At 35.9% G+C, this 15839-nt stretch overlaps 1 long non-coding RNA gene across 1 annotated transcript in view; it reads right to left on the bottom strand.

The window, feature by feature from the left end:
* Positions 1-7988: 7988 nt before the first annotated feature.
* LOC143647947 (uncharacterized) overlaps positions 7989-15839 on the bottom strand; it is a 66876-nt gene continuing 59025 nt past the window's right edge. Inside the window, exon 4 of the long non-coding RNA XR_013158269.1 lies at positions 7989-8088. This is a non-coding gene — a long non-coding RNA (uncharacterized LOC143647947). The remainder of the gene's footprint in view (positions 8089-15839) is intronic.

Below are 15839 nucleotides of genomic sequence, written 5' to 3'. Positions count from 1 at the left end.
AAGGCTAAAAGACTAGAGACAAGGTATCAGCAGGGCCATGGTCTCTCCAAAGGCTCTGGGGCACAAATCCCTCTTTGCCTCTTCCTAACTACTGGCATGGCCAGCAGTCCTTGATATTCCATGGCTGTAGCTGTATAATGCCTGGCTCTGCCTTCATCATTGCATGACTTCTCCCCTGTGTGTCTGTCTCTGTGTGTCTTCTCCTCTTATAAGGACTTTGATCACATTGGATTAAGGGCCCAGCTTACTCCAGTATGACCTCACCTTTGCTAATTACATCTGTAACTGACTGTATTTCCAAATAAAGCCACATTGTAAGGTACTGGGGGTTAGAACCTTAACATATCTTTTTGGGAGACAAAAGTCAACCATAATACCCTCAAAAAAGTACACAGGTAAAGGTGATTTTATAATCTGGCAGTATATATTCACTGTTACTAACTGGGCATGATAATCAGTCTTCTTCTAAATACGGGGTCTGCTACTAGCCAGGCGAGCAAATTTAGTCAGGTTATATAAGCTCTGTAGGCCATAGTGATTTCATCTATAAAATAGTGATAATCATCTTACTGAGGATTAAATGAATTAATGCAACATGGCATTTAGAACAGTGCCCAGGACATAGTAAAAGCTCAGTGAATGTTAGCTGTTAACATTATCAGGAACACATTATCAAATTCCAGTCCAAATCCCAAGTTGGCTTCTTTTAGGTTCAGTAGGATTTGTATCTATGAACGTTCTTATTTTCTGCCTTAGTTCTGACAAAATTTAAGAGGGCATCTGAAGATAAAAAAATGAAACTAAATCATGATATTCGGATTTTGTTTCAACTTAGAGTATTAAGATTCAGTTGCATACTAAAAGTCACTCCCAAAGAACCTCTTTTGTTGCTCAGATATGGCCTCTCTCTTTAAGCCAATTCGGCAGGTGAACGTGGGACATGATTCCTGGGGGTGTAAATCTCCCTGGTAACCTGGTAATCTGGTAACCTGGACAGTACTCCTGGGATGAACTGGGACCTAGCATCAAGGGATTGGCCTTCTTGACCAAAAGGGAAGAAAGGAATGAGACAAAATAAAGTTTCAGTGGCTGAAATGTTTCAGAGTCAAGAGGTTATCTTGAAGGTTATGCCTATGTATTATATAGATAGAGCTTTTTATTTATGTTGTATTGGAGTGACTGGAAGGAAGTGCTTGAAACTGTTGAGCTGTGTTCCAGTAGCCTTGATTCTTGAAGACAATTGTATAAAGATATAACTTTTACAATGTGACTGTGTGATTGTGAAAGCCTTGTGTCTGGTGCTCCTTTTAGCCAGAGCATGGATAGATGAGTAAAAAAGCATGGATACAAATAAATAGATAATAGAGAGGATAAGGGATAAAATTAATTGAATAGATGAAATACTAATGGTCAATGAGAAGAAGGAGTAAGGGGTATAGCTGTATGAAATTTTCCTTTTTATTTCTTTTCTTGGAATGATGCAAATGTTATAGAAAATGACCATGGTGACAACTATGTGACAATATTGTGAGTCACTGATTGTACACTCTGTGTGGACTGCATGTGTGTGAACATTTGTCAATAAAAATACTTTAAAAAAAGATTCAGTTGGGTAATGGTACAAAGATCAGAAGACACTTCATACATAATATTATAACTTGTAAAATATCCCACCTATGTTTATTGCCCTCTATGTCTGTGTGGTATTACTGAGTTCATTACACTGAGACTCTTTTCCTTTCATTTGAATTTATAAAATAAAAAATACAGTGTGGGCTCTTTGACATGGCAATAGTCAGCTTAGTATCAAAAATAGGATCAGAATTAAATAGTATTAAGGTGTTTGCCTCTTTTTTTCTTACCAAACCAAATTTTCTTTAATCATTATATATATTATAATATTTATGTATATGTGTAATATATAATCTTATACATACACATATGTATGTGTGCATATATACACACATATAAATAATGACATACTTACATTAAGAAAAAGGACTGCACTTGAATTAATTTTATTTCCAAACTTAGAGTTTTGAATCCTTATAACTCCCAATGCATCACAAAAACAACTACATTGAATATTTAAATGCATTTCTTGGCCTTTATCTTGATTGGTAAGTATTAATACAGTATCAATAATGGGAGAAAAAAACAGTAAACCTTTAAATCTACTCTAGAAAGATAAAAATTAAAGAGCAAAAGCCACAGGTTATACGTTTTATATTCTCTTAAAACTTAACAATATTGTGTTTCAGAAATCAATTTTGTCAATTTGAAACCATTTTTAATAGCTTATCCAGAGCATTTGTATAGTATAAGATAAATTCATTGTGTCTTGGCACACACATATACACATACACATTCATACACACGTGAAACTTAATATAGTTGAAAGAATTCAATAAGCTACCTGAATGAAACCATTATAAATATGAATTATGCATGTGAAATAAGCTCAGATTCCTTTCAGTGAATTTCCCATCATTTGCATCACTTGATGTTTAAGCGTATATGATTTTGAAGAAAATCTAGCTTGGAGTGAAATTTTGGAGGGCAGAACGAACTGGGCAAGGCCAAGTGATGAGAGCTGTCACTAGATCTACCATGGGATGAAATTGGCAAGTTTTGCTTGGCTTTGGTCACAGATAGAACATAATTTTGATGACTCTATCTACAATTCTCCTGAGAATTTTTTTCCACATCATGGAAATCTGATTCAATTCAGTCTGACAGATGGGTATCAGATTTGTAGAAATGTGGGAGCCCCTGCAAGTCAGGATGGAAAGACTGAAAAAGACAGCCACCAGCCTCCTGGAAACAGACATACAAAGACAAGAAGGTGTGATGAACAGAAGCTCATTGCTGGGCTTTCTTTTCCTATACCAGGCATGCACTTTGCAAACTTATATGCATGGCTCCCTGCAGATAATTTCCTTATGTTAGTTAAGCTTAAATATTTTGAATGAAGAACCAGATGACATAACATTAATAAATGCTAACTTTACTCAATCATTTGTTTAATCATTCTACGTAATTTATTCATGTGACTTAGCTCTGCAGTTTCACTGTCAGAGATGTGATGCTGTCCCTGGTCTACAGAGTGAAATGAAAAGCTTAATGTGCATGGAAATGTTACTTGCAAGCTACTTTTGAGATATGTGCAGGTTTTTTCTCAGAATTTGAGAAAACTGGTGATGCTGGTAATGAATATGCTACCATTTTCTCCCTGCCTGTTTTTCTATCTCCCTGTAAATTGTGTCTTCCTCTTATGGTTTGAAATGCAAGACTCTAAAGGCTTATTAGAGAGATATGATGTCTTGGGTAATTAATTATCCTTCAAGAAAGTCCAATATTTAAATTAATTTGGATTTATTTTTAAGACTGACAATTTATGCAAATATGTGCTAAGCTTTCTCATTATTTTTTCTCTTACCACCTGTATGGCCATATGCAATCCCACAGAAAAAAACCAACTCTGGACAAGTTTCTATCAATGGACTAGAAGTGGGTGTCTTTGCCTTGGATATGTGCTCTCCTTGGAGTATTATTTCCCCACAAATTCCCAAGGCTTAGTCCTCTTTTTAGTCAAGTTTTCACTCAAAAGTCACCTTTTCAGAGACTACTTCCTTGATCACACTTGCTTCCACTGCCTCACTTTCTATTCCTTCCTTCTGCTTTATTTTTCTCATAACAATCCACTATTTTTTTTTTTTTTTTTTTGGTATGAGCAGGCACCAGGAATCGAACCCAGGTCTCTGGCATGGCAGGCGAGAACTCTGCCTGCCAAACCACCGCGGCCCACCCTTTTGATATCATTTTGTTTTGCATGAAACCTATATTTACAGCAAGCTTTCTGAAACCCTGGCTCCCCTGGCTATTTCTCTGGTATTTGTCTATGGACATATTAAAAATGGAACTGCTTCCACTTATCAAACTGCATGTGTCAGGTTAGACTGTTAGTTCTTGTTTTGGATTGAATTATGTCCCCCAGAAAGACATGTTCAAGTCCTAGCTCCTGGTTCTGCAGTTGTGAATCCATTTATTAATAGGATCCTTGAAGATATTAGTTAATGTGATACCAAACTGAATCAAGGAGGGTCTTAATCCAATATAAATGGAGTCCCTACAGGCAGAGGAAATTTGGATGCAGAGTCAGAAGGAGACAGCTGGAGAGACAAAGATGCCCATATAACAGAAGCAGAGATTGAGTTATAAGCAGCAAGCCATCACCGGAACTCTACAGAATTGAGAGAAAGCATGATCCTACCAAAACCTTTATTTTGGACTTCTAAGCAGCAAAATTATGAGACAACAAGTTCCTGTTGTTGAAGCCAACGTGTCTGTGCTATTTTGTTAGAGCAGCCCAGGAAAGGTAGGACAGACCTCCTAACAAAACTACCTCTCTAGCAGCTGAATTGCTGCCTTTTAATGGCCGGATCAGAAAAGTCCTTCAGTCTCGGAAAGCTAGTGAAAACATGGGAGAGAAATATGGAGAAATACCCATCCAATTCTAACAGTAAGGCCACTGGGAATCTTTTCTAACTGTGGGTTTGTATGTGACTCAATCTTTTCAACAAAAGGTATCCTAAGAGGAAAGAATTATATGGATGGATTTGAGTATCAGGCACTTTGTAATAGGGAGGATGCTGTGAGTTAGTTGGAAATATGAGGTTTGTGTTTCAGGTTAAGCCAGAATTGGGAACACAAACGACCATGTTTTCTTAGTATTCAAAAGGTATTTTGTAAGGCAAAATTGAGCTTATTTGGAATTCTGGCTTTCTTTTTTTTTTTTTTTAACAAATATGTTAACAACTTAGTTTTGTTTAGTCCTCAAAACAACTCCACCATTAGATCCATTACCATTAAGTAAAAATTTTGTTGATTATGTATACCTAAATGCCATGCTATTCATTTCTTTTGCTGTGGGAAAATAATAGATTTTACAGCATTACATTTCTTTTTTATTTAAAACCACCTGTTTTATAAGGTGCAAATCTTTTCCCTTTCTTGACTTACACGTTAAATTTACCTCTATTTAGCCAAATTTAAATTAAGAAATTTGATCAATCAAATGTAAATTGTTTCACAATAGTAGCATTTAAATACAATGTGAGGAGGAAGAAGAGAAACATATTTTCATTACTATTTCATAAGCACATGGAAATCAGTGGGGTCTCTAATCAAAATACACAAATCGTTTGCTTTAGAAAGAGGCATAATCATCTCCTAGTAATCAGAAGACAGCAAAATATACTTCAAAAATGCAAGTGAAGAGTGCATGGGTGGTTCAGTGGTAGAATGCTCACCTTCCATGTGGGAGATCTAGGTTCGAATACTGGACCATGCACCCCCCAAAAAAGCAAGTATGATAGTAAGCTATTAATCAAAAAGCCACAGCAGTAATGGGGAAAAGTTCATCAACAGAAAAAAATTGCTATCAGAGAAGACCGGAATGTTTGTGGAACTCCCCTTTTCTAAATTGCCAACAATACCTCTTTTTCTCAACAAGGTAGGATATTTGGATCTACCCACACTTTAATAACAGGAAGAAAAATATCTACCCATTTCTCCATTCCATCTACTACCTATATCCTTTCCAAAGAAGAGATAGACATCCCAACAATAAAAAACAGAGGAGACTAGAAGAAAGGAAAAAGGAGGGTAGAAATGAATTGAGGACTGAAATTAGTACAGAAGGAGCATGCAAAAAGATGTGTAGATTTGCTGGAGATAGACCACACTTTGTCTCTAAAAGCTCTCTAGAAGGCAAGACAAAGTGGGAAGCATAATAAATTATTTGAATTAATTGTCCACATGATAAAATCGAACTAGTTGCTCAGTAATTTTCCAGGTACTGAATGCTGAGAAAAAACTATTTCCCATAAATAGGAATATGTGTAGCATAATAAATAATGTTTTCTCAAAAACAGACCTATATTGATTGTAAATGTTTGGTGATGAATCGAGGTGATGACAGCACAATACTGGAAATGTAATTGACAGTGCTGAATTATGGATGTGATTATGTTTGAAAGGGGAATTTTAGGGTTGCGTTTGTCATTAGAAGAAAGCTAGGATAAAACATGGGGCTGCATAACATTGTAAACCCTATTGTGGATGATGCCTGTGGTTAATTGTACAGCTATATGAATGTTCTTATGTGAATTAGAATAAATCACTATTATGAGGTGTTAAGTATAGGGTGGTATATGAGGAAAAACACAACTAATGCAAACTATGGGCTATAGTTAACAGCAATATTGTAATTTTTTTCATCAAGCGTATCAAAGGTAACATATCAATGTCAAGTGTCAATAATAGGGGGATACAAGAGGCGTGGGATATTTCTTTTCGGAGTACTATGAATGGTCTCATATTTATTGTGGTGATGAATGCACAATTCTGCAACTATGCTGAAAGCCACTGATTATACGCTTTGGATGGATTGTATACTGTGTGAATGGAGCTGTTAAAAAAAAACAGAATTTATAGCAAATATATGACATTTTGCAGGGTTATTTCTTATAATATGCTAATGACATGATGGATTATTATAAAGAAATCTACAAACAGTCAAAACAAGGGTCTTGCCTGGACAATTTAATACTATGGGCTGAATGTGTGAACTAGGTAATACATTTTTTCCACAGAGTGGCTGGTAATTTGGGGGAGTACTACTTCAAAGCACACCCCATGAGAAGTTTCAGAAGTATAGAATTCCACACGGCTTGTTCCATGCACATCTCTATACTTTAGTGTTCAGTCACACTGTGGGCAAGTTCAACAGCCACATTTTAATGTTAAAATGGGGAATAGTGGGGAAGCATGTCTTTTTCACTAACATACATTTTCGTAGAATATTTCATTTGAACTTGTAAACAAATGGGATTTTCTTTAAAATGGCATACTTTTACACTAAGGATAAAATTAAGGGACTTTACTGAACAGTTAAATCAAACCTTCTACATAACTAGATATTTATCAGGCAAGTGTGAAGTTTAGCTTCAAATTCTAAGCCTACATCATAAAGAAAGTTAGTAAATGTTATCTAACTGTGGACAACTAGATCAGCCTGTCATTCCTGATCTCAAAAACCTGCCCTCTACTCTCCTTTTCTGTTAAATTTGTGCTTGTATATCTAGAGGTTTTGTGACCCACCGGATTTACTCAATGTTTAGTTATTATATTATCAGAGTTCTGTGGTTTACTTGGGGAATTGAGATAAGCTCTCTTTCCTTTTATGGTACTTTTTCTTATTCTTTCGTGTGTTTTTAGTTTCCCTCTCCTGCAGTTGCACATTCTGGACAGGTTGGTATGCTTTGGATGAGGCTGCTTCTCTCTTTCGATATTCTCTTTCCATGTAGTTGGTCTCCGTCATGCTGTTATTTTTTTCCCTTGCCCTAGTACCACTTGCCCTCTCACTCATGCCTAACTCTCTGTGGCCAGGTACCTCAGAAGGGCAAGACTCTGGCTGCTGTCCCTCTCAGTGACGTGACCTTTCCCACATAGTTCTACAACTTCACCATAAATATTTTTTTCATGATTTGCATTGCAGGAAGTCCTCAACCTCAAGAGACACAGGGCTGTCCATGGAAAAAGTCTACGAATTCTTGGTGAAAACCATCAAGAAGACAACTGTCCTCTCCCTGAGAATCCAAGCAGCTCTTAGCTCTTACACATAATACTTTCCTTTTTCATTCAAGTGCTCATGTCACAGCTATGGGATAAAATCAAAGTGGTTGCCTGTCTCTAGGGCTGTGCAGACATTAGACAAACTTTAATACTTAACATCAACTTGACATGTGTTATATATGCCTCTTTTCAGTTTCAAAAAGTGAATGCTCAAAAATCACATGGAGGAAAAAATTCTTTATATGGAATTCTTTCAAGGCAGCACAGATTCATCACCCACAAACCTACCAGCAATAGTATCCACAGGAAAAAATTCTTCTGAAGTTACCTGAAGATCTATTTTCAAATGGCATACCAATGAATTTTATGATATCAGAAGCTTCTCTCACCATCAATGCTCGTATAATAATTTTTGTCTTCAGAAGGAGGGAGTCTTTGAAGTAACTACCTCTGAAAAACAACCAGAAAAAAAGAAATGAGATAATGTGGTACCACCTCAAATCTATAGGAAAGAATTTTTCCATTGTTACTGTTATCATTAATCACATAATGGGGTGGTTTGAAACTGTATATACCGCAGGAAATTATGTTCTTAAAGCTAATCCTGTCCTGTGTGGGGTGTGGACCCGTTGCGAATAGTTTCTTTTGATGAAGCTACTTCAGTTAAGTGAGTAGCTCTTTCAATTTAGGTATTAATTCTGCTGCTGGAGTGCCTTATAAACAGAATGAATGCAAAGAGCTAGAGAGAGAATGAGTGTGAGAGCAAGAACAAGAGCGAGAGGAAGTCGGGGAAGCAAGAAGCTGGAAACCATGAAACCTGGAAGAGAAGTGAGAGGCCAGCAGATGCCACCATATGCCTTGCCATGTGGTGAGGAGTAGAGAGTTGCCAGCAGCCAGTTGTCAGGAAAAAAGCATCACCTTGATGATATCTTAATTTAGATCTTTTTCACAGACTCAAAATTTAAGCTGATAAATAAATGCCATTGCTTAAAGCCAACCTATTCATGGTATCTGATTTGAGCAGTCTTGGAAACTAAAGTACATATATTGGCCATCCACTACATAGAACATTCTAGTGCATGCTGCCAGAAAAAAATATACTGAATTGCTCTCTCCATTATTTCAATGCTGAGCAAAATTCTCCTAAGGAATGTTACTAGAGAGCCAATCAGCTATGTTTGGATAGCGTCTTCACATGCTCAGATCACATGGGTACTAATAGTTTACTGAAAGCAGAACAATTCTATGGAAGGAACTCTCTTGACTTAGATAATTAATTCCAGCTTCCAATGTATCTGGCACCCAGGGAGTAGCTCACACGCTGGGAAAAACTGGATCATATACTCCTGGTGAGGTCTATAAAATAATTCAGAGAGGTAAAGTGCCATCACCCCATCAAAAGCTGAATCCTGGAAAAAAAAGTAATTCTGTCCATGATTGCTTTTATAAACTATATCAGAAATTGGTGGAAATGGTAAAAAGCAGAGGTAAAGGATGGATTTTTAAAAAGAAATTATGATTAATAACTCACATATATGGCACGTTTTGTTTTAAGTATTTACAAATACTAATTAAATCCTCACAAATACCCATGAGGTTGGTACATGTTATTATTTTCTTTTTGCAAAGGGGGAAAGTAAGACAGAGAGAGGCTAAATATATTGTCTAGTGGATTGTTGAAGAATACACTGCCTAGCGAGTGGCAAAGCCAGATTTTAATTTGGTAGGCAAGATCTGGATTTTGTGCTTTTAACTACTAAGCTATAATTTTTATTAAAAACAGAAAATCAGAAATGCAGATTAAGAGGTATAAGTGGCACATGATTCTGAATAAGTTGTGGCTCTAATGTATTTTGAAATTTATGAAATTAAAGGGTATCTGTTATTAACAATAATGTTAGTTCAGTTTATTGAGCACCCACTGTGGTTTGAACATCTTGCTTATCTCACTTCTAAAATTAGCAATAATCTTTCAAAGCAGTGAGGCGAGTGGCCTATGTATACACAAAGAACTTCAGAGAAACAGATTCACTTGCTTAAGCCTTTGTGGCCAGTAAGTCATATCAAAGTTATACTTTGATTTAAAGCCATGTCCCTTTGGGTTCAAAGATATTATACATTCTATGTTAGGATTCCTCTTATCTAAGACTACTTAATAGAAAGATTAATCAGTGTCCAAGAATTCATTTAAGTACTAGAATATTATCAATATATATTTTTAAAAATAGATTTGGAAATAAAACATGATATGACCACCAAAAAAAAAAAAAAAAACCAGGATGAAGATTTTTAGATTATGTTGCATTAACCTTTAGTTAGAATGGACCAGTGAAATGGGTAAATAGAAATTGACCCACCAGTCCAATTTTAGCTTATGCCATATTTCTTTAGGAATAACTTCCAGATGCTGGTCTGGGTGTCCATTTTATTATTTCTGGCAAAGAAAACTCTTTTGCGTATTGCCAGCCTGAGCAAACAAAATCTTTTAATCAATGCCAGTCATGATTTCTTCCTTCAGCATAAAAGCCCAGGCCCTTTCCCTGCAATGCTTTTAGCTGTAACCATCTTTTGCTTCATTTCTTTTGGTAAGGGCGCACATTTATATTTCTACCATGAACTGTCAGAATTTAGCGCTGGACTTCTAATTCAGTGGATTAATTGTCATGAATCAGCAAATGTCACACTCCTCGGGGAGTACAAACAGGCACTGCTCCTAAGGTCGTGGTTTGCCAACTTCGGTTTGTCTGAGAATCACCTGGAAGGTTGACGGAGCACACAGAGGCCAGGCCTGGGGATGTGAGGTGGGGTCTGGGCCTTTGTATTCCTACCCGATTACTAAGGGACTCTGATACCAAGCCAAGTTTGAGAGCCACTGTTCCGTGACTCATTTCATCACTGACTTGTCTGGTTCTCTAAGCCGAGACGGTGAAGCTTTCCAGATTCAGGTCTCGCCCTTGCACCCAGATCCTGAACGAAAACAATGGAATTAAGCAGAAATTGCCGTCTCAGATCCAAAGAGCCCTGATGCTAACTTCTGAATCACAGCTTCTCCTGTCTCCAGGCCTCAGCATACGTTCTTGTTTCCTTAGTACTCTGGCAGTCACCTGGGCATTGTTGTCCTTCTTTATAATGCCACCTGTGTGACGAGAGTTACACCCTTCCTAGGTCCTGATATCTAGTCACTGAAGTTCATGTCTACATAAAAACTCTTACACAATCCAAACAACCCACTTGGGTTTTGAATGCCCCCTAACACAGTGTTTCTAAAATTTTGAATATGTTAGGCAACCTTGAAAACGACCCCAGTGGTCCCTGCCTCCTCATATTCATGCCCCTCCTTCTTGTTGAGTGTGGACTGGACTTACTGATTCTCCACTAATGAGTAGAAAATGGCAGAAGTGATGGGATGTCACTTCTGAGAAAAAAATTATAAAAAGAATATGGCTCCCATCTTGGCCATGCTTCGCTCATATTCTCTCTTGATGGTCACCCTGGAACCACACAGCTGCCATGTCATGAGGTAGCCCCATGCCATAAAACTAGTCATTAGATATAATGAGATAAGCCTCAAGTGAGCATAAAAATACCATTGAGCAAGTTAAGCCCTGATTCATTGTTAACAGGCTCAATGAGAAGTACACACCTCCAGTTCTCAGTTTATGAAAGGAGATGTTCAAAGGAACAAACCCTATTAAATGTAAAGCAACTGCCCACAAAAAAAGTTGTGGGAAGAAATAAGATAAACCTTATGTAAGCTTAAAGATCTGTTTTATGCATCTGCTGAGACTTCTTCTGGCTTGTTCTAAAATATATGTTGCCAACTTCCTGATTTTATACAAAGGACTTCATTAGGAGCAAAGGGGCAGAGAGTGAGAATAGTGAAACATTGTCTTCTGAGGAGTTATTGAAGTTCATTTGGCACCCGTATGTCTTGGAACAAGAGAGCAATGTTAAACCGTGACCACACAGAAAGGGCTGCAGAATTAAAGGAAATATAGCATATTGAGAGTCGTAATAATTAAGCCACAGATTTGCCAGAGCAGGCAAAGAAGTTCCAACACTGTGATGATATTGTACAGAACCCAGCTTGTGGTTATTTCTAAGAAAAATATCCTAATGCTTTTCATGTGTAACCAAGTTTATAATCAAGCAATCTCTACACCCATAAAACGTTGTAATTTTTAGTCTAACATTTAAAATATATACACATTTTTATTTTTTTAATTTGTTGCAGAGTTAATGAATTTCTAAAAATGTGTTTCTGTAGTTTTCAGATATTAACAATTGAGCACTACTTTTTATACAATAACAGAAAGAATTGTATTATATGTTTATTTGTTTCCAAGTACAAAAACTAAATTTTATAGACATAAAAACTTCTTATTTCCTATCTGAAACTCGGTTTGTTTTTTTTTACATGGGCAGACACCAGAAATCGAACCTGAGTCTCTGGCATGACAGGCAAGAATTCTGCCACTGAGCCACCCTGTCGTATCACCCTCAGGTGTCTTCTTGAGAACATAAAGTCTCCTTCTGGGTACTCCCCACTTCTGAATAGGAAGAGCCTCCAAGTTTTCATCTACTCCAATATTGCAAATATATCTGAAATGACAATTGTGACAAAATCCTTTTTGAGTCAGTGAACAACATCAAGAAAGCAAATGAGATGCTTTTGAAGGCTGGTTTAACTTAACACACAAAGGCACCGTGTAAAACCCACAATCCCACTACTCTTAAAATGTGGTTTCTAAGCTCCCAGAGCTTAGAAAATTTTAAATTTATACAAATGAGATGATATTGTAAATACTGTTCTATAACTTGCTTTTTTCTCTTTAAAATATACATCTCACATATTTCCATCCATTAAATACATGATACTTCATTAACCGGACATATTTACTTAATCTGTTTCCTGCTGTTAAACAGATACTTTAGGTTGTTTCTAATTTTTTAAAATGATAAATCCAAGTAATCATGCTTATGGATAAATTTTTGTGCACATTCATTATTATTTCTTTGAAATGAGTTTCCAGATGAGGAATTAGTAAACCACAGGCAGGAACATTCCTAAATTATTGATATGAGAAGTGCCAAATGACTTTCCAGGAAGTTTTTAACAATTGACATTCCCATCAGCAGTATAGAGGGCCCGTTTTTACATATGGTATCCAATGGTACTTTGTTATTCACCCTGTATGTTCATTTGTTTTCTTTGATTTTGGCAAACTCAATAGAAGAAAATATCATCTAAGTGCTATTTGTTATTTCTTGGATTGACAATGATTCTGAGCATTTAAAAAATGGTAACCAACTTTTTAGTAGTTATACCAAAAAATTAATCGACTATTCTACCCTTCTCCTTTTCTATTTTACTTCAGATTCCTCCTATATTGTCCCTATACTAATGCTGTAGGTAACCTCTTTGCACATTACTGTAATTTACACATATGTTTATCTTCAGGATAGATTCCCAGATGAGAAATTAATAGAACAAAGGGTATTTCTAAATTGTTTTTCAGAAAAACTTTATTAATTTGTCAGCATGGAATACTTATTTTTAAAATATCTGCTAATTTCAAAGATGAGTGGTATTTATCTGTTCTGATTTTCAAAAATATCTGCTAATTTAAAATGTGGAGGTGGTATTCAACTGTTCTGATTATCATTGATGCTACTTTTTACATGTGCTAGTAGTGAAAATATGCTTCTTCTTCTGTGAATTATCTTTCAGTATTTTTATATATTTCCCTTCTGCTCATTATAACTTTATAACTAAAAAAGTGTTTTTTTAACAATATATTACAAATATTCCTTATTATCTATTATTATATAATAAATCTTCCTTATTTATTATATATGTTTTCTTCTAGTTCTTGATTTGCTATAACTTACTGTCTAAATATATAAAATTATCAGACTCATTTTATAAGGTTTATAAAACACTTTTTACTTCTTTAAATGAGAATATCAAGTTAGAAATAAAAATATATATAATTTACTGGTTTCCATTATTTGAATATCCTGGTGTAAGATTCTCTAGAAAATTATATCTAAATTGTTTCACCAATCTAAACAAAAATTTAGAGGGAGAAAAAAAGGATGTGAAAGGACTATATATGTAGTTTCATTCTTGGGAAGGTCCTGTTAGGGATAGAAGAAAATATCCTTTGTCATAAACCATCTTATTTATAAGAAGACTATATATTCTTCGCACATAAGTATATGGAAACAAACTTCAAATAAACACAGCAGAATGGAAAGTTGTGTCATTAAAAACAAGATCAAGAAAAACTGAGCATTTATTTTTCTGGAGAAGAGACTAAAAAGAGAAAGAGAGAGGAAGAGGAGAGCAGCTCTGGAAAACTTTGAAGAAACAAAAACAATCTGAATATTTTTAGATAACTAAATAATGGTGTGGTGATGAAAAGTTGACACTGAAGGTAAGGCATACAACATCTGTAGGAGTTATGGTTCTGTCAGAATCCCCTCTCCGTGATAAAAGCAGGAGGCCATGATGATAATCACTGTAAGAACCTCTGAGATAAGGATTTATCTCCAAGAATAGCAATAAAAAGCTGACAAGTACAATTTAATTATGATGGAGTAGGTCTTGAATGACTGTAAATCTACCACTGGGGACTGTATAAAAATTAAGATGCAGGAGTATATGTTTTAATTTATAGGATCCTTCTTTGGACTGCTTATAAATCAAGAGAATAGCAGAAATTTCAAGGACAAAGCACATGCTCTGCTCATTTTCTGAGTACTTTTTAGGTGAGTCAGTTTTTTTTTTTCCTTTGATTCCATAAAGCCAGTGAGTCAGATTTCTAGGGCTTACCTATTTCTCCTCCTTGTATGTCCTTATTCACTAAGGTTAATGAATAGACATCACAGGGCAATGCTATGGTATAGGCTAGTAAGACCGTTATTTGTAAAATAAGTGAACAAGGAATCAAGTAGGATCTTACAAACCTACTTAATAAACAGTCTTGAATATGGAAAATTAAACGGATGGTGAGTCTGTGATACTTTATTAAATTATTTTGTTAACCTTAACAGTTAAAAGAAGTAGGCCTTCTTATGCTCCCCTCATTTTAACCAATGAAGAAATTTATTTTTCTCGATATAAAGAAAATTGACAACAATGAATAATTGACTTTTCTTCTCATCAAAGCAAATGTTAATACATAAATCCAATAATAGCTATTTATTTGTCTTGTGTTAAATTTGAGATAATTACCTGAATATGCATGCTATCATATTACAATTTGGGTAAATATTAAAAATGGGAGCTCAGTCCCAATTCTTATTCCTTGTCTGATCCAAATCTTTTAAATATCCTTCCATGTTAATAAGATAACAATGTGACAACAAAGACAAGGGAATGTGCTAGTGCAGAAGTCTGGAAAGAACCTACATAATAAAAGGGGGCTGAAGGTTTGAAGTATGCAGAAGACTGAAATTGAGAAGTCTACCTAGTTCAGAATAAAGTGGGGGGTTGATCTTCCCTCTCATCCCATATCACCACTCTGCTCTGATATATAATGTCACAGTAACTGATTTAATTCTTAATCAGGGAACAGTTTGACCTACTAGGGGACATTTGGCAATGTGGAGACATTTTTGGTTGCCCATTGGGAGTAGGGATGGGGGGTTAGTGTGTGCTTCTGACATCTACAGGGTAGAGGCCAGGGATGTTGCTAAATATACTACAATGCACAGGAAAGCCACACGCCACACACAATTATCCCACCCAGTATATCTATAATGTGAAGTGAGAAACTCTGGTCTAGGGACAAATCAAACAATACCAATCAGAGCTTTTCTCTACCAGCTTTTTTTTTCTTTTTCTTTTTTCATCTTAAAGATGGGAAAATGAGCTTCATTTTCCCTGTGCAACAAAGCTTGGAAAATAAGAGTCTGGAAACTGCCTGATGAAGTTAGCAGTAGGTGAAAGTGAAACTACCACACCGAAGAAGCAGAGCTGGAAGGAAAAAAAAAAGGCCAGAGCCCTGGAAGCTTTCATTCAATCTTTGGTGGCATTTTCCCCAATTACAATCCAGTTCTTCCCTGTTATGCTAAGAAATAGATATGCCTTGCCTAAATCGGGTATTTGAAGTAGCACACTCATCTTTGTAACTGGTTTCCAGTGTATGGAGATGTTGGGTCAACATCCTGCCCCCAAAGCAGCACCATCTGAA

The sequence above is a fragment of the Tamandua tetradactyla genome, chromosome 10 (genome assembly GCF_023851605.1).
Source record: "Tamandua tetradactyla isolate mTamTet1 chromosome 10, mTamTet1.pri, whole genome shotgun sequence".
In the NCBI taxonomy this organism is placed as follows: Eukaryota; Metazoa; Chordata; class Mammalia; order Pilosa; family Myrmecophagidae; genus Tamandua; species Tamandua tetradactyla.
This window is presented reverse-complemented; position numbering and strand designations above follow the sequence as displayed.